Below are 26577 nucleotides of genomic sequence, written 5' to 3' on the forward strand. Positions count from 1 at the left end.
TGAGGTGGAGGAGAGGGCCAGAGAGGAGAGGAAGGAGGCAGTCGAGAAAGATAGGGCAGTATAATTGTTTTAGGGGGACAAGAGAATAAAAGGGTTTAGTGAGTGGGGAATCAAAAGTAAATTAATAAAAATTAAGATAGGCATTCTATGTTGCATTAGAGGGTTATTATATGGTCCATAGGGAAGTTGGTCACAGGACGGAGACATTTTTGTCACTCTTATTTTGTCCTGCTTTATCTACCTCAGAAGTTAGGAGGCACCAAAGCTTCAAAATACACTGCTTAATGTTAATACCACTTCAGATTCAGACAAAAAGCAGTGCCAGAAATAGCCATTTATGTTCCTACTGTATAATGTACCCTCTTCCAATGTAAGAATACCAAAATGTTCTGTGCACATAGATAAAGTATTAATAAATATATATAAAATGTTTTTGCGTAGAACAGATGCATAGTAATTTAAGTAAGTAATGTAATTGCTGTTCAGCACCATCTGGAATACAGTATTGTCAGACTTATCATGTAGTGGCTAAAGAACCTCTTTTTTAAATTGAAAGGATAATATTTTATTCAGTCAGTGGTTAACAAAACTTTCTGTAAATGAATATAAAAGACTTCATCTCTATTGTCTATGTAGCTATAGTGTAATCATCAGATTCTTACATCAGAATCAAATATTATTTATGGGAACAGAGAAATTGACACTCATTGATGTGTGCACCTTTATCATAGTTCAAATTTGGTTAAAGGTTTTTTTAAAAATGCGGCGGTTTTAACGAATCCGTGCCCCCCGATTTCCGCTGCGTGCATGCCGGCGCCGATGCGCCACAATCCAATCGCGGGCGCCAAAATCCCGCGGCAATTCAGGGAAGATCGTCGCAAATCGGAAATTTTCGGATAACCCGTCGGCAAAACGCAATTCGGGCCCTTAGTAAATGACCCCCATTATGTCATTAGGCCTCTTGTAGGTTATGCCTTACAAGGTAACTAAAAGAGGTGTGGTTTTCCTTTGCATATTTTCGCAGAATCCCCCTAGTGGAGCATCCATGGCTATAGGACTCCACATGCCTACATGGTGGCCTTAATTGGCAGTCTCCGTAAGGACAACCCTTACTTCCTGACCATACACATTATACATTTGACTCAAACACTAGAAGGTTAATCAGTGACTATAGAAATAATCATACACACCAGGTACTCACAGATGGCATGCCTTCTCCATTGGTTAAAGAACTGCATGAAAGCTTCTCTTAGCTTTGAATAATCCATGATAAATTTCCTGCCAGATGTCTCCAGCTCTGTGCAGCACATCTCCACACCATGCCCCTAAAGATTCCACTTACATTATAATGTCACTTATATTATTAAATGCACCCTAAAAAATATATATGCCCCTCCCTTTGCATATATCACATAAGTCTATGCAGCTCCCCCTCATTAAACCAAAGATACACTATGCCACCTGCCTATATTAAACAATACAGTTCTCCTGGGTATAAAATATCCAAAGTTTAATATTGTAATATATTCTGTGACCCCTTTAAATATAATAACAATACTACAGTTTCTTCTTGAATTCTATTATTTACGGCATTACCAGCATTGCTCTTTAATTTATTATACTATATAAAGTGCATTAAATTATTTCACATTTATCAAAAACAGCGCAAACTGTAAACTGAATTGTGGTGCTCGTTTCTTCAAGAATCTGGAATAACCTTGGCAGTAAAAATATATATGCCTCTAGAAAACCCAGAAATGAATAAGCATTGCACATCACAGATGTTCAGCATTCCCTTATTTATTCTAGCTGACACTGATTTACATTGCTTTAAATAGATCCATGTATAGCATGGGGCACAATTTCCTGTGATCACACCTGTGCTCCAAAAGGAGTCATGTGAATGGGATATGATTATCATTCATTTGCATCTCATTCTCAAAATCATCATTTCTAATGTTGAGGCTAATGCTATTGTCACATGTATACAGAACATAATATATGCAGCAAATAAAGTAGCGCCCAACTTCTGAACCTTTTCGGGAGAACCTGCTGCACATGTATTTTCCTGGCAGCTATGTTATTCATATGTTGGATACAGAAAAAGAAAAAGCATCTAATCAAATAAGCGCACATTACAAGCGGGTCTCCTCCAGCTGGGACTGTATATAGCAGCAGCTGACTGTGAATAATCTTGTCTAGAGGATGGCTTCGGTGATGGGATCCCAATAGGTTACAGAAATCATCCTGCTGCCAAGCAACCAAAGGACTCCACTTACAAGACTGAAATGGCAGATGCAGTTATCAGGATGAAACAGCTAAACACACATCCGGGAGGAGAGATTAGAAGTGTGTCACAGTATTTAGGATAAAAGGATTTCAGCAAATATGCAACATGTTCTATAGGAAGAGAATACACAGTAGTACATGTGCATGGATTTCATTGCTTATATGAGTTCATTTGGCTTATCATATGATGCAGTACTTGTATGGCACTATTATAGTATATCTATATGATCAAGAACCACTACCGCTAAATAAATACTAGTGACTACTGTCTTTCTTAAATGTCACAGACAAGCACTGATGCAGCTATACACATTAGAGAACCATGTATGGTTACATGAGTTTTTTCAGAAATAATATAATCTCCATTGATCAACATTTGATGGAGTTTTTGTAAGGGGTACACCATGCCACTAGAACAGTGTTTTACAAAATGATCAAAGTATATCAACAAAAAACCTTTATTTTGCATAAAATGTGATGAGCATATTTAACAGCAATGACTGTAGCGCAGAGAAAGATTATAATTACATTTTCTGAAGGAAGTGTCCAGAAATTCTCTCTGATTTCAGCACATCTTTGTTTTCTGTTTCAAGGAACTGCTTTACCCTTTTGATTTCTTCTGCAAGAAACATTTTCCAAACCATGACACTTCCTCCTCCACCTTTCACTGACTTCTTTACACATTTTGGGTTCAGTCTTTCCCCAGTTTAGTGATAAACATAATGTTTCCTATCAGATAAAAATAAATTAAACTTGCTTTTATTACATTACATTGCAAAGTCTAACTTTGCACCTCTAATTAGTCAGTGTAGTTTACAGCACAAAACTATATTCTATATTTGTCACAACTTTGAAATTTTGCCCATTCCCACTTTGGTTGAAGCGCCTTTGTTATAGAAATTAAATAGGGTCTAAAACACTTCAAAATATACAGTATGTTACACATTACAAATGTAAGTTTTTAGTGCATATTTAAGTGCATTTTGTTTTGCTCACCCAGTGTTTCTGCTCTAAGAACTGTAAGTGTCACTCTACAGAGAGCGAAAGACTCTTTAAACAGATGTTTGTTGGCGGTACCAGTTATAGGACCCCACTAATCTGATATTAAAGACCTATCCAAGGGATAGATCATCAATGTTATAATCCCAGGAAAATCCTTTAATCTTTCTTTCATATGAGTGGTTAAAAAAACGCCTCTCTCCAGTGGAAATTTAACAGTTGCAAACAGTATGTGAAGAGCAATGATTTGGTGGGTGGACAATAGTACTCATTCTTAAACCTTCGTTCCAAAAATTGGGTATTGTAATTGTCTGTTATCAACAGTAAAGGGAGACTGCCAATTAAGTCCACCGTGTAGGCTTGTGGAGTCTTATGAATGCTCCACTAGGGGGAATTCTGGGAAAATATGCAAAGTTTTCCAGGATGGGATAAGGAAAACCTTGCCTCTTTCAGCTACCTTGTAAGGCAGCTCCCTTGACATGAAGCATGACCTACAAGAGGCCTTACGACATGATGCAGGATTAAAACCAAACCAGTATAACTATTCCAGAAGGAACAGACTCCCAACTGTAGACAGCACTGTTTTGACCTGGTTGGGTCTCTTCAGTACATTGTAGGGAACTAGTTTGGCTGAGTGAGAGGCTTATAACTAGGGTTGGGAAGTAAGAGTTCTCTTTACGGAAACTGACAATTAAGGCCACCATGTAGGCGTGTGGAGTCTTATAGCCATGGATCAGCACTGCTATTTTGTGGGGAAGAAGGCCTCCTTGGATTATATTTTGCAACGTTACCCCTCCAGGGCCTGACCACAGTGTGGAGGCAGGTGAAATCCCAGGGACTGGAGTGGTTGGCTGTATTGTGGCATAGCGCTAGAATATGGCACGGTGACTTGGTTCACAGGAACAAGCCTTGTCCTCTGGGGTACTTCCAGTATGTGTTTGGGAGCAGATCCTCGGACACTGGTGAATGGGAGGTCTGTGATGTTAGCAGCAGGCCACGGATCACAGTTGGATTTTTTTTTTCTTTGACGTTAAACACTGCTTCTTTATTGATCAGCATCAAAAAAGCCTAATTATTTAATTATATAAGCCTCATTGAATGTTGTTACACACATGAAAAAATGTAATGTGGGAAGGGGGATGCATAATTTCTATAGCGGTGTATCATGTCTGTATCCCCATTAGTATATGAATGCAGGCCAATGAATAAATGTATAGCCTAAGATTGTGCAGGATCAGCACTGACATCTAGTCAACAAAGCTTCTCATTCATGGCCGCTCTTTTTAATTGCTTAGTAGTCAAGTGTCTGGAGATTTAAAGCATGCCATCAATGTAAAGGCTGGCCGAGGCTTACTGTTAGTAGAGGATCTCTGTTATCATAGAACACAAGGAGATAGAAATTGCTTGATCTTTGCTCTTTAGTGATTGCTCAAGCCCCAACAGAAAAACAACAGTGGAATTAGGACTGTGATGTGCAAATCTCTCAAATGGATTAAATAACTGTGGCTCTGCTCCAGGCCATCTTATATGGTGTGTCTGACAGCTTGACAGGATTGTTGCAGTGAAGGATTATGATTGATAAGGTGTAAGGGAAAGAAAGATTTTTTGAAAAATACTAAAATGTTACATCATTTTATGAATGTGACTTAATAATAATGTGTGCCAACCTTAAAGGGAATCTGTGACCTCTAAACGAAACTTTTGGACTTATAGGCGATACAATTGCCCTGCATCATAAAAAGGGCTTTCTTGAGGCATCTGTGGACTTTTTTTTAAATGTCGTTATATACAAATGCGCACCATGGGCATGGTCACAAGATTTGCAGCACTCCCTTACTCATTCTTAAACGGCACTGTCCATCGTGGCTTAATGTGAGTGGCTAAACAAGAGAGGTTGCACTTCTATGGTGCACTGAAATGCTCACTTGCATATAAATTAAAATGAGATTTTGCTGCATTATGGCCACTTAAAGTTTGTTGTTATGATGCGGCACAGTAACCACCTTTTTCGTTTATAGGTGACTGGGTAGAAGGCAGATTTGCTGTCAATTAATAATAATATGATAAGTTCAACCTGCATGATCCATCCTTCTCTCCACACCAGCAATTTGCGGAGAGTTGGAGTCGCAAACAACAGACCTATGTTTGTCATCGGTGTGTGAGGTCCGTTCATGCACCATTGACATTGACTATGTGAAGGATCTTGGCCCAATTGCATTGCATTGCCACTGAGTTTACGTACGTGTAGCACTACATTGAATATGAATAAACACAATGTAAACACAGTGCTATTGGGCCACACACCTATTGAATTATGCTTCAAAAAGCAATTCAATGTTCAATCCTGTTTCTTTCATGGCTCGGAGTGGTTCCGTCATCCAGAAGATCAACTTTGCAGTGAGATGTAAACTGGTATAAAGTCACGATGCGGAGAGTTTAACAATGAAGTTAAGCTTTCTCCACATCCTCCCATGTGATTGACATAATGCACCGGACTTCAGGAGATCGTCCTAGTGATGTTTTTGGATGCAGAACTATCAATTACAGTAAAGGGGGCGTTCTAGACAAGGAGAGCTTGACTTCAGTGTTAAATTCTCCACCTCCTTGACTTTATACAACTAATTCCCCTCTCACTTTAAAGCTGGTCCATACAGGGCCATGAAAGAAACATTATCTGGAAGCTGTTTAGCTGCATGACAACATGCCTTGTGGGTTTGAATCCGCAACTTGTCAATTATTGGAGCAGATTTCCTTTGCAATGTATAGCTTAAGCTCCGCCCACTTGATGAAGATAAACATCGAATGAAAGCATTTTTGTCCCTTGCCTTAATGCAGTTCATGAATTAAGTGCTAAGGTCTGTTGTTATGGACAAGAAGAACTGATTTATACTGTTTTGACTTCACTTCATGGTACATAGATTTTCAGAACATATTTGGTAATCATTAAATTAAGTCATTTTTTCATTCACAGTGACGGTACAATGTCTCATATTGTTTGTGTGTTTGTGAATGTGCCCAAATATGATACTGTCTCCTTATTTGTATCTTTCCAACTTCTGCTTAACAAGCTATGCTGTGCAATGTGCTACCTTCTGCACTAACAAGGGAAGCTTTAACCAGGTTTCATTATTATGCAGACATAATTACTGCGGCTCTGAACAGATGGCGGCAGTTTAATAATGTTATGTGTGTACACAGAGATAGCATGAGCTGGTACTCCAAAATATCTCTCATGCTTTGTCGTAGCTCTGGTTGTGTATTATGGACACTCGCCACTGGCCACCAATCATATAGGATATTCCCTCACTGGATTTCTAACAGTTACTAAGATTACATTGGCGTGTACTGTAGATAGCTGGTGCAATCATTTCTTCTGCGGCATCACATAAAAAAAAAAAAACGTGAGTGACTTGTGTAGCAGGAGTGAGTGGGTTTATTTCATGTACCTCTCCCACGCTTCTGTGCCAGAATGACATTTCAGTCCCCGGAGTACACTGTCTCCAGCTCTCTAGTTTTCGTGCCATGTATTCATAGGAATCTTGCAAGCTTCAGCAGTTTCTGGCATTGCTGAATGAATTCCCTGACCTTGCTGCTGTTGTGACGTGGCCCTGATTCTACACGCAGGAAATCTAGCAGTCTCTCAGGTTTTACTCATCAGTCTCTAGTATATTTTTTCAACAGATTAGGAAGGAATTGTTCCTCATGGTCATAAAGGAGTCTGGGACAACTTTATACAGCACTGGGGCATGGGTAGTGCCATATTGGTGCCAATCGGTGCCCTGTGATGTCATCGGTGGGCCCTGATTGGTTGCTATGACAGCTAAGAACCTGTAGAAGGATTCCAGTACTGTCACATTGTAGTCCCTATTAAAGTCTCTATTACACAGATCTACAGGACTGCCGTTATTTACGACCCGCTCCGGACCGCTACTTGACATGTTGAGTTCAGTTTTGGTTGTCAGCATTCTGGACGAATATTCAAGCCATCACACTCTGCAAGTGTAATGCATGTTGGACACCTCACAGTCGCTAGTGTGTAAGGGGCCTAAAGCTGTCTGCAGCTTGTATGAGCAAAAATGCTGGTAGATCCACATTAGGTGCTATTGTCTGTCATTTTGTGTCTACAGTTTTTTTCCTGACTTTGTGTCTAATCCTTCAGATATAGCTCAATCTCGCTGTCTCTACTTCATAATTTTTTGTAGTATAACCCACCTATATACAGAACATCCAATTCATTTAAATGAAATCTACCATCAAAATCAAGCATGATAATAATAATAATTCTTTATTTATATAGCGCACACAGATTACACAGCGCTGCACAAAGCTTGTCAAATTGGTCCCGGTCCCCATGGGGCTCACAATCTAAACAACCTAACAGTATGTTTTGGAGTGTGGGAGTGTGGGAGGAAACCGGAGGACCCAGAGGAAACCCACATAAACACAGAGAGAACATACAAACTCTTTGCAGATGTTGAAAAGGATAGTCAAGAATAGGGGCAAAGGGTCAAAGATACCAGAATACAGACTAACTATCTAGCTAGTTCAGTACATGACTATAGCAAGAAAATAGTACTGATCCCCAACACCTTATATGGGAATCCATAGACCCGGTCTGGAAGGTGATTTGATCAGACAGGGTGACAATTGAAGTGGACAGCGATTCTGTCAAGCACAGCACCAGAGCAGAGCAGATGAGATTGGGACAAATCAATCAAGGTTACCAGGAGATTGAATACACCAGAATAGGTGTTCAGACTAGGAGGATGCAGAACGCAACAAACTGACACTAGCGCATCCTCCACCAAACTCTAGAGGATAATGCAGGCACAGATGCAATTGATTTAGCCACCTATGTGATAAACTGACACCTAAGGCTGCCCTTTCTATGGTTATTGGCTGAATTGGGCAGCAGCCCATTACATAGGTGGCTACCAATTCCATGAGCATCCATGATCAAATGTGATATGCGGGTGATATTCAAAACAGTAATGATACATTACTGTTGGGGGTCCTGGTACAGATTTTGCAATGGTTCCTGTAGGATGGGTGTGGTTATTTACCATTTGGATACTAGTTATAAGTTGGTGGCACATGTCAGGATTTTACTATGCGAGAACCACTGATCCAATGGATGGATGAGTTACATATCCCAGAAGATGCCTTTTTCCTTATTAGCCGTGTCAGTGCATCCAACAGGTTTCTATATTTTCTATATTGAGGTTTTTCCGGATATATATTTTAAAAAAACAAAGCATAAAAACTGCGGCGTGTGACAATAACATACGGATCTATAAGGGATTTGAAAATACTCTGTGTCTACAAAAAAATTCACAGCATAGATATTAAATGGATGCTGATTTGTATGTCCCCATACTGTACTGAAGCCGGCATCACACTGCAGTGTCTTATAGCACAGCTTGTACAGCCTCAGGAAAAGTCGTAGATCAGAGCATCTCCTTAAGGTTTGCTCCTGAGCTGTGAGACAGCAAAGAATCTGATACAAAGCAAAGAGCTCAGTGAAAGATTGGAGACATTTATATTTTAGAAGGGGATTTTATTGACTTGGCCAGTGTGAAATAATTTATAAGCCCTGATGTTCCCTGACCTTGGATATCCTCAGTTCTAGCTGAAGCTAGTGGGAAGTACAATGCTTTTCTGAGTGTCATTGTGGCTAGTTAAAACCTGGGCTTTACTGGAAGGACATTACCAAGCTAGTAAAGTAAATCTCATCAAGGAACCATGACGGATAAAAATGTCAGCCGTGTGACTAACGGATTTCCAGCACACACATCAGCATTATATTATCTTGGTGCTGTGCACAATCAATCTATTATTAGCTGATGGCAGTGCTATAAAAAGAAACTAGATGTCATTTACTAGATGTGACTGGGCAATAAATTTCATGTCCTTACATAACCAGGGATTTTATATTGTCTATAATAATATGCTCTAATAAGCAGCCCCCCCCCCCCCCTCTTATTTTGGTTCTCCCTTTCTTATTGTTCACGCTTCATAGATGCCTCCAGTTCATGCCAACTAGCAGGCACCAAGCTTCTCTGTAGTCCCATTCACCCTGGACTTTGTATATAAGATGACGGCTGATGACTGAGTGAAGCGACAGCACTTCTATTTATTATATTATATTTTGTTCTATTCCCATATGAAGAATAGCTGGATCATTATATAAGCGTTTTACCTTGTGTCACCCCACTCTTCCTCATAGACTGTAAGCTCTTACGAGCAGGGACATCACTCCTATCATTCCATGTGACTGTTTGTGCTCTGTCATGTTTTATTATATTTGTATTTGCCCCCTATGATTTGTAAAGCGTTACGGAATATAATGGCGCTATATAAATAAAGATTATTATTATTGTTCCCCCATAGTAAAAAAAATTAACACATACTTACTTCTCCATGTTCCCCCCAAAGCAGCTCCTTTCTTCTCTCTTTCTGTTGTAAGTAGCTCTGAACCCGGCAAACAGATGCTATTATAACATTGCGCCTCCTGTCTCTGTTACAGACTGCAGAAGCAAAGGCACAGTGATAGTGTAAAATAATAAACCCAAATACTCACCTCCCCCCGTTCCCCCGCAGCGGCTCCTTTCTTCTCTCCTTCTGTTGTAAGTAGCTCTGAACCCGGCAGACAGATGATTTCATAACATTGTGCTTACCAGCTCTGTTATACACTGCAGATGCAGAGGCACAGTGATAGTATAAAACAATAAACATATATACTTACCTGTCCCCTTTCCCCCACGGCAGCTCCTATCTTTTCTCCTTCTGCTGTAAGTAGCTCTGAACCTGGCAGACAAGCAATGTCATAACATCCTACTTGGCGGCTCTGCTACACACTGCAGAAGCAGAGGCAGCTGCCAGCTCTCTGCATTATCACTGCAGTCAGCTCTGTTGGCATCCGTAGTTGATGTCCCAGCACATACCTTCTGCAAGATGGGGTAGCAAGACAGAGCTCAAACCAGGACTATCTCGCTGGATCTGTGATGGTTGGGAGGTATGTTAAATATACAGATACATACTATCTATCACTGGCATTGTTGAATTAGTAGTGCCAGGCTTTGAATGGACCACCCCTTTGAGGAATGTCTTGAGGGATTAGATGATGTTTCACACCACAAAGTTCAAAAATATGTCTACTCTAGGTAAAATGATTTTATATAAAAAAAATAGTTGTTTCCTCAATATTGAATCATTTTCAAATCAATGCATCATTTATTTTATATATTCTCAAACCTCAATTTTACCAGGGATGTTCGAAAGATAGAACAAGGGCCTGAAAATTGTTCTCAAAATACAGACAGCAGCCTCACCATGTGGTCATTCTTTGCATTGCATACAGGCTGTGTACACATTGACATACATGATTTGAAGCACAACCAACAATACAGGGGAGATGGACTGCTAAACAGTTTAGGAAATATTAGTAGATGGTCTCATGTGTAGCTATGCTCCGTGATCCCACTGATCACTAGAATGTCCTAGAGATGTTTAGAATCCAGGGTCTATTATTGGAATTCACTGCAATCGATCGGACTGTAGTCTGAATCATCAGAAACAATGCCAGGAAAGGATTTAACTCATCTATGGGCTGTCATGACCTCATGAACTTTAGTACATGGAGTCATTTTTCAAATATATTGCTGTAGAGCAGGTAGAGCACACCCTGTGGCCGCTTCGTTCATTATGGACGACACCAAACCAAACAGAAACATCACTAGTGCAAGGAAAAATATCCACCCAGCACTCTGGAGCACAATTTTGGAGTCAAAAAGTCACAAAATGAGGTTTTTGACAAAATGATGTCGTTTCATGCTACTTTTGAAATATGTGTGAGAAAAATTGTGTGGTTAGCCGTGTTTCATTAGATTTACCAATAAAAATGGGACAATAAAATTTTTCTCATGCTCCAGTCTATGTGACATACAAAGTGGAGTCATTTTTCATAAAAGCCTTTTGGGCAAAGTATTGGACTAAGTTACCAAAATGTCTACAGTAATTTTGGGGGCTCATACAGACAAATTTCATGGCCCCTCCGGGCATCATTAAAATATATGCAATGTCCCCCAAATTAATTATAGCAATTGTAGCATGACAGTCCTCCAAAAATTAGAAATATTACATAATAATAATAATAAAATAATAATTCTTTATTTATATAGCACACACAGATTAGGCAGCGCTGCACAAAGCATTGTGCCCTGTCCCCATGGGGTTCACAATCTAAACAACCTACCAATATGTTTTGGAGTGTGGGAGGAAACCGGAGTACCTGGAGGAAACCCACGCAAACATGGAGAGAACATACAAACTATTTGCAGATGTTGACCTGGGTGGGATTCAAACCCAGGACCCCATAGCGGTGCTTCTCGAAATATAGATTATAGTGTATGCAGCACCATCCCGCTAAGTTGTCCTAAACATTTCCTCCTCACTATTCATCCAATGACTCTCCTTTAATTAAAACATGTACAGTGCCTTTCAAGTTATAATATAGTGCATGTTGTGTATTATATGAATTATATTTATAATAGTGAGTACATAAAAATATCACCAGAACCAAGCTAAATACCTAAATACAGCACCAGGACCTGGATTGCAATTGTTGGGGAGATCGCACTGGTTTCGGACGCCATCTTGACTACTGTCCGCCATCTTAGATACAGCGGCCATGTTTCCTGACCATTGTCAAGTTAATGTCATGATTCAAACTTCATTTTATGTAACCTGTTTGCTTGCCTGTCAGCTAATACCCTTTATAGGAAAGGCGAACAGGGAGATACCAAAAAGCGCTCATAGAGTAGTAGTTTGTACAACAATGGACAAATTCAGATGGGGGAGGGAAGAATGAGGCTCACCAGATAGAGTTGTGCAAGTTCCAGGCACAACACTAGTGGAAGGCTTGAGCTGAGTACCACTCAGGTGCTGCCTGTTGACGGGATCATCAGAGCGCAGTAGCCACACCGGTCTGGATCAGATGCATGGAATGATGGGGTGATTGTCACTATGGCGCACACTGGTAGTCAAAAGTGATTCGGAGAGTACTTCATAACAAAACTGTTTATTGGTGTCTCGGTAACACAACGCGTTTCGGAATCAGCGGCGATTCCTTTTTCAAGTGAGGAGAGACTAGAAGCTCAGGTCTTAGGTTTCTTCCCAGAGCTGTGGGAAGAAACCTAAGACCTGAGCTTCTAGTCTTTCCTCACTTGAAAAAGGATTCGCCGCTGATTCCGAAACGCGTTGTGTTACCGAGACACCAATAAACAGTTTTGTTATGAAGTACTCTCCGAATCACTTTTGACTACCAGTGTGCGCCATAGTGACAATCACCCCATCATCCCAGCTAATGCCCTTTGACATTTACCGTATTTTCCGAACTATAAGGCGCACATAAAAACCTAGGATTTCCTTAGAAATCCAAAGTGCGCCTTATAGTCCGGTGCGCCCTATGTATGGAGGAGGGCAGCGGACCCTACTTACATAGGTCCCCGCTACCGGAGACCGGCAGATCTCCAGCAGGAACTGCAGAGCACGCGGCACGAACAACAGGCGCCATAGCGAGAACCAACTTCTGCCGGGTGGTCTGCAGTTCCCGCTGGAGATCTGCTGTCTCCGGTAGCAGGGACCTATGTAAGTAGGGTCCCCTGCCCTCGTCCACCTGAACGGACCCCCTTCCCCGGAGAACGCTCACCTCTTGCCGGGTCTGTCTCCGCTCCGTTTGCAAGCCACGCCCCCGGACCTCCGCCACGCCCCCGGACCCTGCGCCTTATAGTCCGGTGCGCCTTATATATGGAATTATTCCATATATAAGGCCTTTATTACTAATGCGCCTTATAGTCCGGTGTGCCTAATAGCCCGGAAAAGACGGTAATGAAAAGCCAGTCTGTCCTTGATTATATTATGATTCTGGAGTCCGCTTATCTTCTTCTTCTCAGCAAATTAGTATAAACAATATCTGTGTACAAGGTCTCTGAGAACTGAGCACAATTAATTAACTTTTATCCCAGAATGTGCAGATGTCCAATGGAATCGAAGTGCCTTATCTCCTTTCATACAACACCCCAAATGCTGATTTCTCTGTATTAAAATACAGCTGGGGTTTTTTGAAATAAACAGTGTGATTTGAGTGCATCGGAAGACCGGACTGTGTCTTTCTTTTACTCTGTCAGCTCGTTGCCGGCAGCCATCTCATCCTCCCTCAAAGTGTTAATTAGGACTCACCTTACAAAAGTCAAGAGGGCTGTTGGGGCCCTGCATAAAATTCCCTATCACTATGCACATATACACAGTATCCCAAATGATTTTACATATCTACAGAGCACACCAATTCACTTTTATACAGTAAAGACATATAGTGTGACAACATTTCTGAATTAAAAATAGATCTATATATGCTCTGCCCCATTACTGAGAGCTCTACGTACACCATTCCCCTTTCAGGGATATATAGATATATAATGTGCCCCATTACAAAGAGATATAAATATATACCGTGCCATATTGCCACGGCCAGATTAAAGGGGGGGGCGCACGGGGCGCGCGCCCCAGGGCCCCCATCACTTCGCCCCTTTAATGGGCCCCCACCAAGTGTGGCGATTCAGACGGTTGCATTGCCCGCAATCGCCCACTATGCATTGCGTTATTAGTGTAGCTTGCCTCGCCGCCCTAGCGCTAGCGGCGGCTGCCAGTACATAAATGTCTATGGCAGCCTCCATAAAACACAGCGCATGTGATGTCGGCTTCGTTGTGCAGGCGGCGCGGAATGTGACGTCACACTCCGCACCGCCTGCAGGAGGATGCCAATAACCAGTGCACTGTGTTTTATGGCCCTGCCATAGACACAAATGTACCGGTGGGATCCCGAAAGAGGAGCATCAGGTCGCCGCGCATCGTGGGAACGGGAGGTGAGTACAGATTTTTTATTTTACTGGGGACTTGTTATGAATTATGGGGGGCTGTATACACAACTGGGGGGCTGTATGTATAACTGGGGGCTGTATATGCATGGGGGCTGTATATTCATAGGGGGCTGCTTTATATTATTGGGGGGATGTATATTCATGAGAGGCTATATGTATAACTGTATATTCATGGGGGGTTCTGTTTATTATTGGGGGGCTGTATGTATAACTGGGGGCTGTATAGTCATGGGGGGCTGCTTTATAGTCATAGGGGGCTGCTATACATTATTGGGGGGGCTGTATGTATAACTAGGGGGCTGAATATTCATGGGAGGCTATATGTATAACTGGGGGCCTGTATATTCATGGGAGGCTACTGTTTATTCATAGGGGGCTGCTGTATATTATTCGGGGGCTGTATGTATAACTGGGGGGCTGTTTATTCATGGGGGGGTGCTGTATATTCATGAGAGGCTACTGTATATTCATGGGGGCTATATGTATAACTGGGGCGCTCTATATTCATGGGGGGCTGCTGTATATTACTGGGGGGCTGTATGTATAACTGGGGGGCTGTATCTTCATGGGGGGATGCCGTATATTCACGGGAGGCTACTGTATATTCAAAGGGGGCTATATGTATAACTGGTGGCTGTATATTCATGGGGGGCTGCTGTATGTTATTGGGGGGGTGTATGTATAAATGGGGGGCTGTATATTCATATACACTCACCGGCCACTTTATTAGGTACACCATGCTAGTAACGGGTTGGACCCCCTTTTGCCTTCAGAACTGCCTCAATTCTTCGTGGCATAGATTCAACAAGGTGCTGGAAGCATTCCTCAGAGATTTTGGTCCATATTGACATGATGGCATCACACAATTGCCGCAGATTTGTCGGCTGCACATCCATGATGCGAATCTCCCGGTCCACCACATCCCAAAGATGCTCTATTGGATTGAGATCTGGTGACTGTGGAGGCCATTTGAGTCCAGTGACCTCATTGTCATGTTCAAGAAACCAGTCTGAGATGATTCCAGCTTTATGACATGGCGCATTATCCTGCTGAAAGTAGCCATCAGATGTTGGGTACATTGTGGTCATAAAGGGATGGACATGGTCAGCAACAATACTCAGGTAGGCTGTGGCGTTGCAACGATGCTCAATTGGTACCAAGGGGCCCAAAAAGTGCCAAGAAAATATTCCCCACACCATGACACCACCACCACCAGCCTGAACCGTTGATACAAGGCAGGATGGATCCATGCTTTCATGTTGTTGACGCCAAATTCTGACCCTACCATCCGAATGTCGCAGCAAAAAATCGAGACTCATCAGACCAAGCAACATTTTTCCAATCTTCTACTGTCCAATTTCGATGAGCTTGTGCAAATTGTAGCCTCAGTTTCCTGTTCTTAGCTGAAAGGAGTGGCACCCGGTGTGGTCTTCTGCTGCTGTAGCCCATCTGCCTCAAAGTTCGACGTACTGTGCGTTCAGAGATGCTCTTCTGCCTACCTTGGTTGTAACGGGTGGCGATTTGAGTCACTGTTGCCTTTCTATCAGCTCGAACCAGTCTGCCCATTCTCCTCTGACCTCTGGCATCAACAAGGAATTTCCGCCCACAGATCTGCCGCTCACTGGATGTTTTTTCTTTTTCGGACCATTCTCTGTAAACCCTAGAGATGGCCGTGCGTGAAAATCCCAGTAGATCAGCAGTTTCTGAAATACTCAGACCAGCCCTTCTGGCACCAACAACCATGCCACGTTCAAAGGCACTCAAATCACCTTTCTTCCCCATACTGATGCTCGGTTTGAACTGCAGGAGATTGTCTTGACCATGTCTACATGCCTAAATGCACTGAGTTGCTGCCATGTGATTGGCTGATTAGAAATTAATTGTTAACGAGCAGTTGGACAGGTGTACCTAATAAAGTGGCCGGTGAGTGTATATATATATATATATATATATATATATATATATATATATATATATATATATATCCCGTATTTTTCAGCCTATAAGGCGCACCAAAAATCCTTTAATTTTCTCAGAAATCAAAGGTGCGCCTTATAGGCCGGTGCGCCTTATATATGAACTTATACAGAATTGTACTACAGACAAGATATACTGTACATTTACCAGTGTTTAAAAGCTCCATCCCCAGAAATTTCCTGCACCTTCCCACACAGTATACAGGGTCCCTAGCTCCTGAAGTGCCCTGGCACCACAACTAACATTGTACCCATCCTGCCCTCCACTAGCACGGAGAGACCGGAGCATAGTGCCCACCACAAGGCAATCATCATCATCATCAGTAAACAATCCCCCATACCTGACAGCCCTGTAACAGGGGAAAGAGAAGGAGCCACAGGGAACCCCACAGGAATAACACCCTGGCTGAGGAGGGAAGGAGAAGGGGCAGAGGGAGACCGCTTAACCCCTGCTGCATCACCCTGCATTAACCCCCGGCAGCCCATACCTCTGAGATCGGAGCTCTCTGACACGCTGAAGAGAAGTTTCCCGGGAAGTGTAGCTGGCTTGAACTGTGCACAGGTCTGCCACCTGCTGGTCATTTTTAGGTACTGCATTTGATCCTGTGCCTTATACTCCAGTGTGCCTTATATATGAACCTAGATGTCTTAGCAGGCATTTATCAGAGGTGCGCCTTATAGTCCGGTGCGCCTTATAGGCCGAAAAATACGGTATGTATATATATATATATATATATATATATATCTCACCAGAGGGCTGTATAAATAACAGCAGGCTATTTATATATAACTGGGGGGCTGCATATAAAACTGGGGGCTGTATCTATTAACTACTGGGGGCTTTATATCTATAACTGGGGGATGTATTTATTAATTACTGGGGGCTTTATATCTATAACTGGGGGCTGTATCTATTTATTACTGGGGGCTGTATCTATTAATTACTGGGGGCTATATCTATGAATTACTGGGGGCTTTATATCTATAACTGGGGGCTGTATCTATTAATTACTGGGGACTTTATATCTATAACTGGGGGCTGTATCTATTAATTACTGGGGGCTTTATATCTATAACTGGGGGCTGTATCTATTAATTACTGGGGGCTTTATATATATATATAACTGGGGGCTGTATCTATTAATTACTGGGGGCTTTATATCTATAACTGGGGGCTGTATCTATTAATTACTGGGGGCTTTATATCTATAACTGGGGGCTGTATCTATTCATTACTGGGGGCTTTATATCTATAACTGGGGGCTGTATCTATTAATTACTGGGGGCTTTATATCTATAACTGGGGGCTGTATCTATTAATTACTGGGGGCTTTATATCTATAACTGGGGGCTGTATCTATTAATTACTGGGGGCTTTATATCTATAACTGGGGGCTGTATCTATTTATTACTGGGGGTTGTATCTATTAATTACTGGGGGCTATATCTATGAATTACTGGGGGCTTTATATCTATAACTGGGGGCTGTATCTATTCATTACTGGGGGCTTTATATCTATAACTGGGGGCTGTATCTATTAATTACTGGGGGCTTTATATCTATAACTGGGGGCTGTATCTATTAATTACTGGGGGCTTTATATATATATATAACTGGGGGCTGTATCTATTAATTACTGGGGGCTTTATATCTATAACTGGGGGCTGTATCTATTAATTACTGGGGGCTTTATATCTATAACTGGGGGCTGTATCTATTCATTACTGGGGGCTTTATACCTATAACTGGGGGCTGTATCTATTAATTACTGGGGGCTTTATATCTATAACTGGGGGCTGTATCTATTAATTACTGGGGGCTTTATATCTATAACTGGGGGCTGTATCTATTCATTACTGGGGACTTTATATCTATAACTGGGGGCTGTATCTGTTAATTACTGGGGGCTTTATATCTATAACTGGAGGCTGTATCTATTAATTACTGGGGGCTTTATATCTATAACTGGGGGCTGTATCTATTAATTACTGGGGGCTTTATATCTATAACTGGGGGCTGTATCTATTAATTACTGGGGGCTTTATATCTATAACTGGGGGCTGTATCTATTAATTACTGGGGGCTTTATATCTATAACTGGGGGCTGTATCTATTAATTACTGGGGGCTTTATATCTATAACTGGGGGCTGTATCTATTTATTACTGGGGGTTGTATCTATTAATTACTGGGGGCTATATCTATGAATTACTGGGGGCTTTATATCTATAACTGGGGGCTGTATCTATTAATTACTGGGGGCTTTATATCTATAACTGGGGGCTGTATCTATTAATTACTGGGGGCTTTATATCTATAACTGGGGGCTGTATCTATTAATTACTGGGGGCTTTATATATATATATAACTGGGGGCTGTATCTATTAATTACTGGGGGCTTTATATCTATAACTGGGGGCTGTATCTATTAATTACTGGGGGCTTTATATCTATAACTGGGGGCTGTATCTATTCATTACTGGGGGCTTTATACCTATAACTGGGGGCTGTATCTATTAATTACTGGGGGCTTTATATCTATAACTGGGGGCTGTATCTATTAATTACTGGGGGCTTTATATCTATAACTGGGGGCTGTATCTATTCATTACTGGGGACTTTATATCTATAACTGGGGGCTGTATCTATTAATTACTGGGGACTTTATATCTATAACTGGGGGCTGTATCTGTTAATTACTGGGGGCTTTATATCTATAACTGGAGGCTGTATCTATTAATTACTGGGGGCTTTATATCTATAACTGGGGGCTGTATCTATTCATTACTGGGGGCTTTATATCTATAACTGGGGGCTGTATCTATTAATTACTGGGGGCTTTATATCTATAACTGGGGGCTGTATCTATTAATTACTGGGGGCTTTATATCTATAACTGGGGGCTGTATCTATTAATTACTGGGGGCTTTATATCTATAACTGGGGGCTGTATCTATTAATTACTGGGGGCTTTATATCTATAACTGGGGGCTGTATCTATTAATTACTGGGGGCTTTATATCTATAACTTTGGGCTGTATCTATTAATTACTGGGGGCTTTATATCTATAACTGGGGGCTTTGTATCTATTACTGGGGGCTTTATATCAATAACTGGGGGCTGTATCTATTAATTACTGGGGGCTTTATATCTATAACTGGGTGCTTTGTATCTATTACTGGGGGCTGTATCTATTAATTACTGGGGGCTTTATATCTATAACTGGGGGCTTTATATCTATAACTGGGGGCTTTGTATCTATTACTGGGGGCTTTATATCAATAACTGGGGGCTGTATCTATTAATTACTGGGGGCTTTATATCTATAACTGGGTGCTTTGTATCTATTACTGGGGGCTGTTTCTATTATTACCTGGGACTGTATATCTTTTAACTACTGGGGGAATGTATATAATAATTACTTTGGAATGTAAATTTATGAATTACGAATGGGGACTGTATATATTATTACTGGGGGCTGCATATATTAATTATTTGGAGATGTATGTTTATGAGTTACTGGGGGCTGTAGACATCCATGTCAAATTGTGCGATCATGGATTACATGGATTACTGACTATGGGGGGACCCTACCTATTATATGGATGCTAAATGTGTACCCTGTCTGGGCTACATTCTGTAGAGGGGCCCCCACCAGGTTTTGCGCCTAGGGGCCCCCACCAATCTTGATCCGGCCCTGCACATTGCAGATATATATATATATATATATATATATGCAACACCCCTGCCAATGTATAGGCAAATGGGTAGTTGTGAATAGGGCCCTCTATCTGTCTCTCCCCAGCAGGTGAGCCTGCGCAACTCACCTAAGGGGCAGTGCAGTAAGTCTGAGGTAATTAGCAGCTGTAGATCCTGCCTGGAAAGGCAATGGTTAAGTAGGGTGAGAGTTGTCAACCAATTGTATTTTTATAATGTGCACTGGAATGTGATTGGAGAGGTAGCCACCACCTGACCAGGAGAATAAAACCTCTGGGCAGGGAGGGGCTAGGTCTCTTGGGTTCCAGATCTAGACCATAAGGTCTGTCTGCAGAGACAGAGTGAAGAGAGAGAAACAGTGTCAGTCCACTAATTATGGGACAAGAGTCAGGAGACTCAGAGCTGTAGCTTCCACAACTGGACACAGCTCCATCCCAGCCTGCATCTACTACCAGGCTGGTGCACTATTCCTGAGGACCCTCTCCATGACCACTCCAGTAATCTGAATCCGCTGTAAGAACGTTTCGGCCCATTGCCTGCTGTTGTTCAATAAAGAACCATGAGTTATTTTGCACAGTGTTGCCTCCGTATGATCCCTGGATACGGCTGTCACCACCATGGGCTCCCCAACCATCACCCAGGGACATATCTTACAGACACTCAGGGGTTGCCCCAAGAAGAACCAGTACATCAGCCTCGCCCTCCATATTTCTTGCACACATAACCTGCTGGAGACCTGCCAGGCTGCAGGACAGCCCTTCGGTCCCCATACCAAGCACCGTGACCACAGCGTGCCCTAGGCCGCAATCGCCAGCCACTCCGGTATTGTGGGAAAAGGCTAGGCACCGGTGGGGGATGTTGCATATAATGTGCCCCATTACAAAAAGATAGCTATTTTTACTGTGCCCAATAAGAGAGATAAATATATACTATATATATATATATATATATATATATATATATATATATATATATATGAGATAGATATATACAGATATATAGTGGCCCTTTTAAAAATAAAATCACTTGCCTCTCCCAAGGTCCCGAAACTTCCGCTTTCTCCTGCTGGGCATTTAGTGTGATGATGATGAGAGAGAGAGAGCGCCACACAGGAGCTCATACACATAGACTATCAATTGCATCTGTATTCTATATACTGTGCCCCCTTGCACAGATATATATGTATATACTGTGTCCTATTACTGAGATATGGATATCTGCTGTGCCCCATTACATAGAGATAGATAAGAACGCTGTCCCATTAGAGAGATTTAGATAATACTAAGCCCCATTACAGAGATATCAATATATTTTGTGCCCCCTCACAGAGAGTTAGATGTATACTGTGTCCCATTGCAGAGAGATAGCAATATACTGTGCTCATTACATTTAGAGATATAATGTGCCCCAGGATAGATAGATAGATAGATAGATAGATAGATAGATATAAAAGAAAAAAGTCCACAGCAGCACAATGTCAGGGGAACCCCTTATAATGGGGGGGGGGGGGTGGCAAAGACTCAAAAGTCCTGGTAAGAGACTTACATGCATATATCAACTGATAAAATTAGGCAGCACTCCAAATTCAAAGATGAAAAAAAGGAAGGGTTTAATCCAAAACCAGCAACGTTTCGGTGTTTATCACCTTTCTCAAGCAATATGTGCATACAAGTGAACAATCTTATATACCCCCTAGTGCAGTGGTGGCAAACCTATGGCACGGGTGCCAGAGGTGGCACTCAGAGCTCTCTATATGGGCACCCTTGCCATCACCTAGGACAGGGTTGGTGTCCTCATTACCCTATACAATTTAAACACGTGACAGCGCAGGGAGTAATAAGTTACTGCTTAAATTGTCGCATTGGCACTTTGTGAAAAATATGTGGGTTTTGGTTGTAGTTTGGGCACTCGTTGTCTAAAAGGTTTGCCATCACTGCCCTAGTGGGAGTAAAAGAAATGTGCAAGTACAAGTCTGATCATCAGGAATACAGCAGTGATGTAATAAAGTGCAAGTGCATAAATAAATCATAACTAGAGATGAGCGAGTATACTCGTCCGAGTATACTGCTCGGTCGAGTATTAGCATACTTGGACCGGCTCGTTACTCGGACGAGTATCTCGCCGGCTCGAGATCGAGCAGTAAATTAATAAAATAAATTGAATAAAAGTATTTTTATTGTAAAAAAAAAAATTACACATGTTTGCAGATGTTTTACTTGTAAGAACACACTGAAATAACACTATTCTTCACTTTCCAGGTGTTCGCGCGTGTCTCCCGCTAGGTTTGGAGATGTTCGGAACATCTGGAATGTGAAGAATATTGTTCTTTCAATGTGTTCTGCACTTAAATGCTCCTGTATTCACTGTTTTTAATGTTTTAATTCTATTCTTCACTTTGCAGCTGTGCGCGCGTATCTCCGAACCTATCGGGAGACACGCGCGCACACCTGCAATGTGAAGAATAGAATTAAAACATTAAAAACAGTGAACACAGGAGCATTTAAGTGCAGAACACATTGAAAGAACACTATTCTTCACATTCCAGATGTTCGTGCACATCTCCTAACTTAGCGGGAGACACGCGCGAACACCTGCAAAGTGAAGAATAGTGTTATTTCAATGTGTTCTTACAAGTAAAACATCTTTTTTTGCACTGTTCTTTTACTGTTCAGTTTTATTAAAAAAATGCTCGGGTCTCCCATTGACTTCAATGGGGCTCGTTATTCGAGACGAGCACTCGAGCATCTGGAAAAGCTCGTCTCGAATAACGAGCACCCGAGCATTTCAGTGCTCGCTCATCTCTAATCATAACATATTTCATATAAATACATAATAAATCTAATCACATGATTGAACTGTGTAAAAAATGTAGTGTAAGAGCAGACTGATTACCAGTACAGGCAGTCCCCTACTTAAGAACACTCGACTTACATACGACCCCTAGTTACAAACAGACCACTGTATATTGGTAATTTATTGTACTTTTGTCCTAGGCTACAATAAACAGCTTTAACAGTTATCAAATGTGTCTGTAATGAAGCTTTAGTGATAATCTTGATTCTTATGACAAGAATCAAAAAAATGGAGTGCTGCATCATTTTATTTCGGTTGATATAGATAGATAGATAGATAGATAGATAGATAGATAGATAGATAGAGCAGAGATAGATACAGAGAGCAATATATATTCGGTGCCCCCTTACAGAGAGTTAGATGTATACTGTGCCCTATAACAGAGAGGTAGATATATACTGTATCCATTACATATGGATAGATAGATATTGTGCCCCATTACAGATTGATATACATGTACAGTGCCCTATTATAGAGAGATGTTATTTATCGATCTCTGTAATGAGGCACAGTATATATCTATTTCTCTTTTAATGGGACACAGTACATATCGATCTATATGTAATGGATACAGTATACACTCACCGGCCACTTTATTAGGTACACCTGTCCAACTGCTCGTTAACACTTAATTTCTAAATCAGCCAATCACATGGCGGCAACTCAGTGCATTTAGGCATGTAGACATGGTCAAGACAATCTCCTGCAGTTCAAACCGAGCATCAGTATGGGGAAGAAAGGTGATTTGAGGCCTTTGAACGTGGCATGGTTGTTGGTGCCAGAAGGGCTGGTCTGAGTATTTCAGAAACTGCTGATCTACTGGGATTTTCACGCACAACCATCTCTAGGGTTTACAGAGAATGGTCCGAAAAAGAAAAAACATCCAGTGAGCGGCAGTTCGGTGTGCGGAAATGCCTTGTTGATGCCAGAGGTCAGAGGAGAATGGGCAGACTGGTTTGAGCTGATAGAAAGGCAACAGTGACTCAAATCGCCACCCGTTACAACCAAGGTAGGCAGAAGAGCATCTCTGAACGCACAGTACGTCGAACTTTGAGGCAGATGGGCTACAGCAGCAGAAGACTACACCGGGTGCCACTCCTTTCAGCTAAGAACAGGAAACTGAGGCTACAATTTGCACAAGCTCATCGAAATTGGACAGAAGAAGATTGGAAAAACGTTGCCTGGTCTGATGAGTCTCGATTTCTGCTGCGACATTCGGATGGTAGGGTCAGAATTTGGCGTCAACAACATGAAAACATGGATCCATCCTGCCTTGCATCCACGGTTCAGGCTGGTGGTGGTGGTGTCATGGTGTGGGGAATATTTTCCTGGAACTCTTTGGGCCCCTTGGTACTAATTGAGCATCGTTGCAACGCCACAGCCTACCTGAGTATTGTTGCTGACCATGTCCATCCCTTTATGACCACAATGTACCCAACATCTGATGGCTACTTTCAGCAGGATAATGCGCCATGTCATAAAGCTGGAATCATCTCAGACTGGTTTCTTGAACATGACAATGAGTTCACTGTACTCAAATGGCCTCCACAGTCACCAGATCTCAATCCAATAGAGCATCTTTGGGATGTGGTGGAACGGGAGATTCGCATCATGGATGTGCAGCCAACAAATCTGCGGCAACTGTGTGATGCCATTATGTCAATATGGACCAAAATCTTTGAGGAATGCTTCCAGCACCTTGTTGAATCTATGCCACAAAGAATTGAGGCAGTTCTGAAGGCAAAAGGGGGTCTAACCCGTTACTAGCATGGCGTACCTAATAAAGTGGCCGGTGAGTGTATATCTATCTCTCTGTCATAGGTCTCAGTATACATCTAACTCTCTGTAAGGGGGCACCGAATATATATTGCTCTCTGTAAGGGGGCACAGTATATATCTATCTCCCCATAATGGGGCACAGTATATATTATTCCTTGTAATTGGGCACATTAAATATTTGTGTCCCATTACAGAGATATATACTGATGCAGGATCATATCTTGGTTAATCCCTGAGCTAAGTGGTTTGCTGATAGAACAGATATAACATTATGAAATGAAGCTCTGTCGCTTCTATAGCTCCTTCAGCGCTGTGTTATGCGCTTCTCCTAGCAGGAGAGTTTTTCTCTGCTGGAGTGAATGATGCATTCACTGTTTTCCCTGCCAGACAGAATAATCAACTGCTGCGCCATCCCCCAGCTGCTGTGTATGAGTGATCCAGCTCATGTTCACTAGTCATGCATGTCTTGACTATGCTCCATTTGTAAACCAAGCACCCATCTGTAATGTAGTTATGTCAGCCAGTCTGACCCAGCTTTCCCAAGCTGCTGAATGTTATAATTGTTTTTTCAGCAGAACCACTCAGCACAGGGGTTAACCAAGATATGATCATGCATCAGTGTAGCTACAGCTGTCTCAAGTTTAATACTCAAGAGGCCTGTTGTGGCCATATTCAATGTTCAAGATATTGGCTACAGGCCTTGACAAAGTAGGCCCTGGGTTCCCTTTCCTCAGCACTGTGACCAGACCCCATACGGAATTGCTGCCACTACTGCCCTAATAGCTGTGCTCTATATATACACATATACCTACCCTTACAAATGAGCATCCTGACATACAGTAAACAAGGTATATATAATCACCCGTAATAACATTATATACACTAAACACCCTGAGTAAATTATTATATACTATCACTGTGCAAATAAAAATAGCTTGTGTCTAAAGACCCCTTTAAATTAACCTCTTCTCGCCGCAGCCCTTTTTCGTTTTTGCGTTTTCATTTTTCACTCCCCACCTTCAAAAATCTATAACTTTTTTATTTGTACATGTACGGAAGACCCGAGGCTGTCATGGCGACATTTCGCTAATGCCTGATGAAGTCATGTGCCGGCACTTTTTTAAAACCGCCGGCGGCAAAGCTGGGTTAACACTCACGATCGGTGCTAGCAGTGACCCCGGGTGTTACCGGTAAGCCTTTGCTGCAATATGCTGCAAAGACTTACCGGCTATGGAGAGGACTCAGCCCGTGAGCCCTCTCCATGCACCCGCACACAGCATGTGAGGTACTATTACGTCACATGTCGGTAAGGGGTTAAATATTTTGTAGTCATGATACAAACTAATAGTCAAAACTTTGTGCATCTACTCTTGTCAGTAAGTAGGACATTTTTGAGCACAATGTGACAGGCACTTGGAGCTATTGTACCCTGTCACAAACATAAACATTTGAATAACTTTTTTATTTTCTGTATGCAGAGCTGTAGGAGGGCTTTTTACACATTTTACTGCCCAGGATCTGTATTTAATACCCCATGCTATGTATTGGGAGGCTGGAAAAAAATGCTAGATGCAGTACATCTAAAACTGATAAAAATGCAGTTTTGCCATTTTCTTGTGGGGTTCATATTCATAGCTTTCAGTGTACAGTTCTAATAACACCTCTCTTTTAGTTTTTTGGGACAGTATGGATCTATGAGTAAGTGTATTTGGCTTATCATGCTTGATTTTGATGATTTTCATCACTATGTATTCAAATTTTATATGTGGCAAAACAACAAAAAGCGGCAATTCCTGGAAGTTAATATTTCCATCACTGGGTTCACCGCAGGGGTTAATCATTTTTATGTTTTAATGAATGAGACATTTGCGGATAATTGTGCTAGGGAAAGAAGGGTGATTTTAACTTTTACATTTGTTTTAACGGTTTTTTTTTTGTTTATTTACCTATTCTTATAGGCCCCCCAAGGGTACTTGAATCCTGAGGGGTCTAATCACTGATACAATATACTGCAATAGTACAATAT

At 41.7% G+C, this 26577-nt stretch overlaps 1 long non-coding RNA gene across 1 annotated transcript in view; it reads right to left on the minus strand.

Moving 5' to 3' along the window:
- Positions 1-2852: 2852 nt before the first annotated feature.
- The window catches only part of LOC140128994 (uncharacterized), a 31629-nt gene continuing 7904 nt past the window's right edge, over positions 2853-26577 (minus strand). Inside the window, exon 3 of the long non-coding RNA XR_011855236.1 lies at positions 2853-3018. This is a non-coding gene — a long non-coding RNA (uncharacterized lncRNA). The remainder of the gene's footprint in view (positions 3019-26577) is intronic.

This window comes from Engystomops pustulosus, chromosome 4 (genome assembly GCF_040894005.1).
Source record: "Engystomops pustulosus chromosome 4, aEngPut4.maternal, whole genome shotgun sequence".
In the NCBI taxonomy this organism is placed as follows: domain Eukaryota; kingdom Metazoa; phylum Chordata; class Amphibia; order Anura; family Leptodactylidae; genus Engystomops; species Engystomops pustulosus.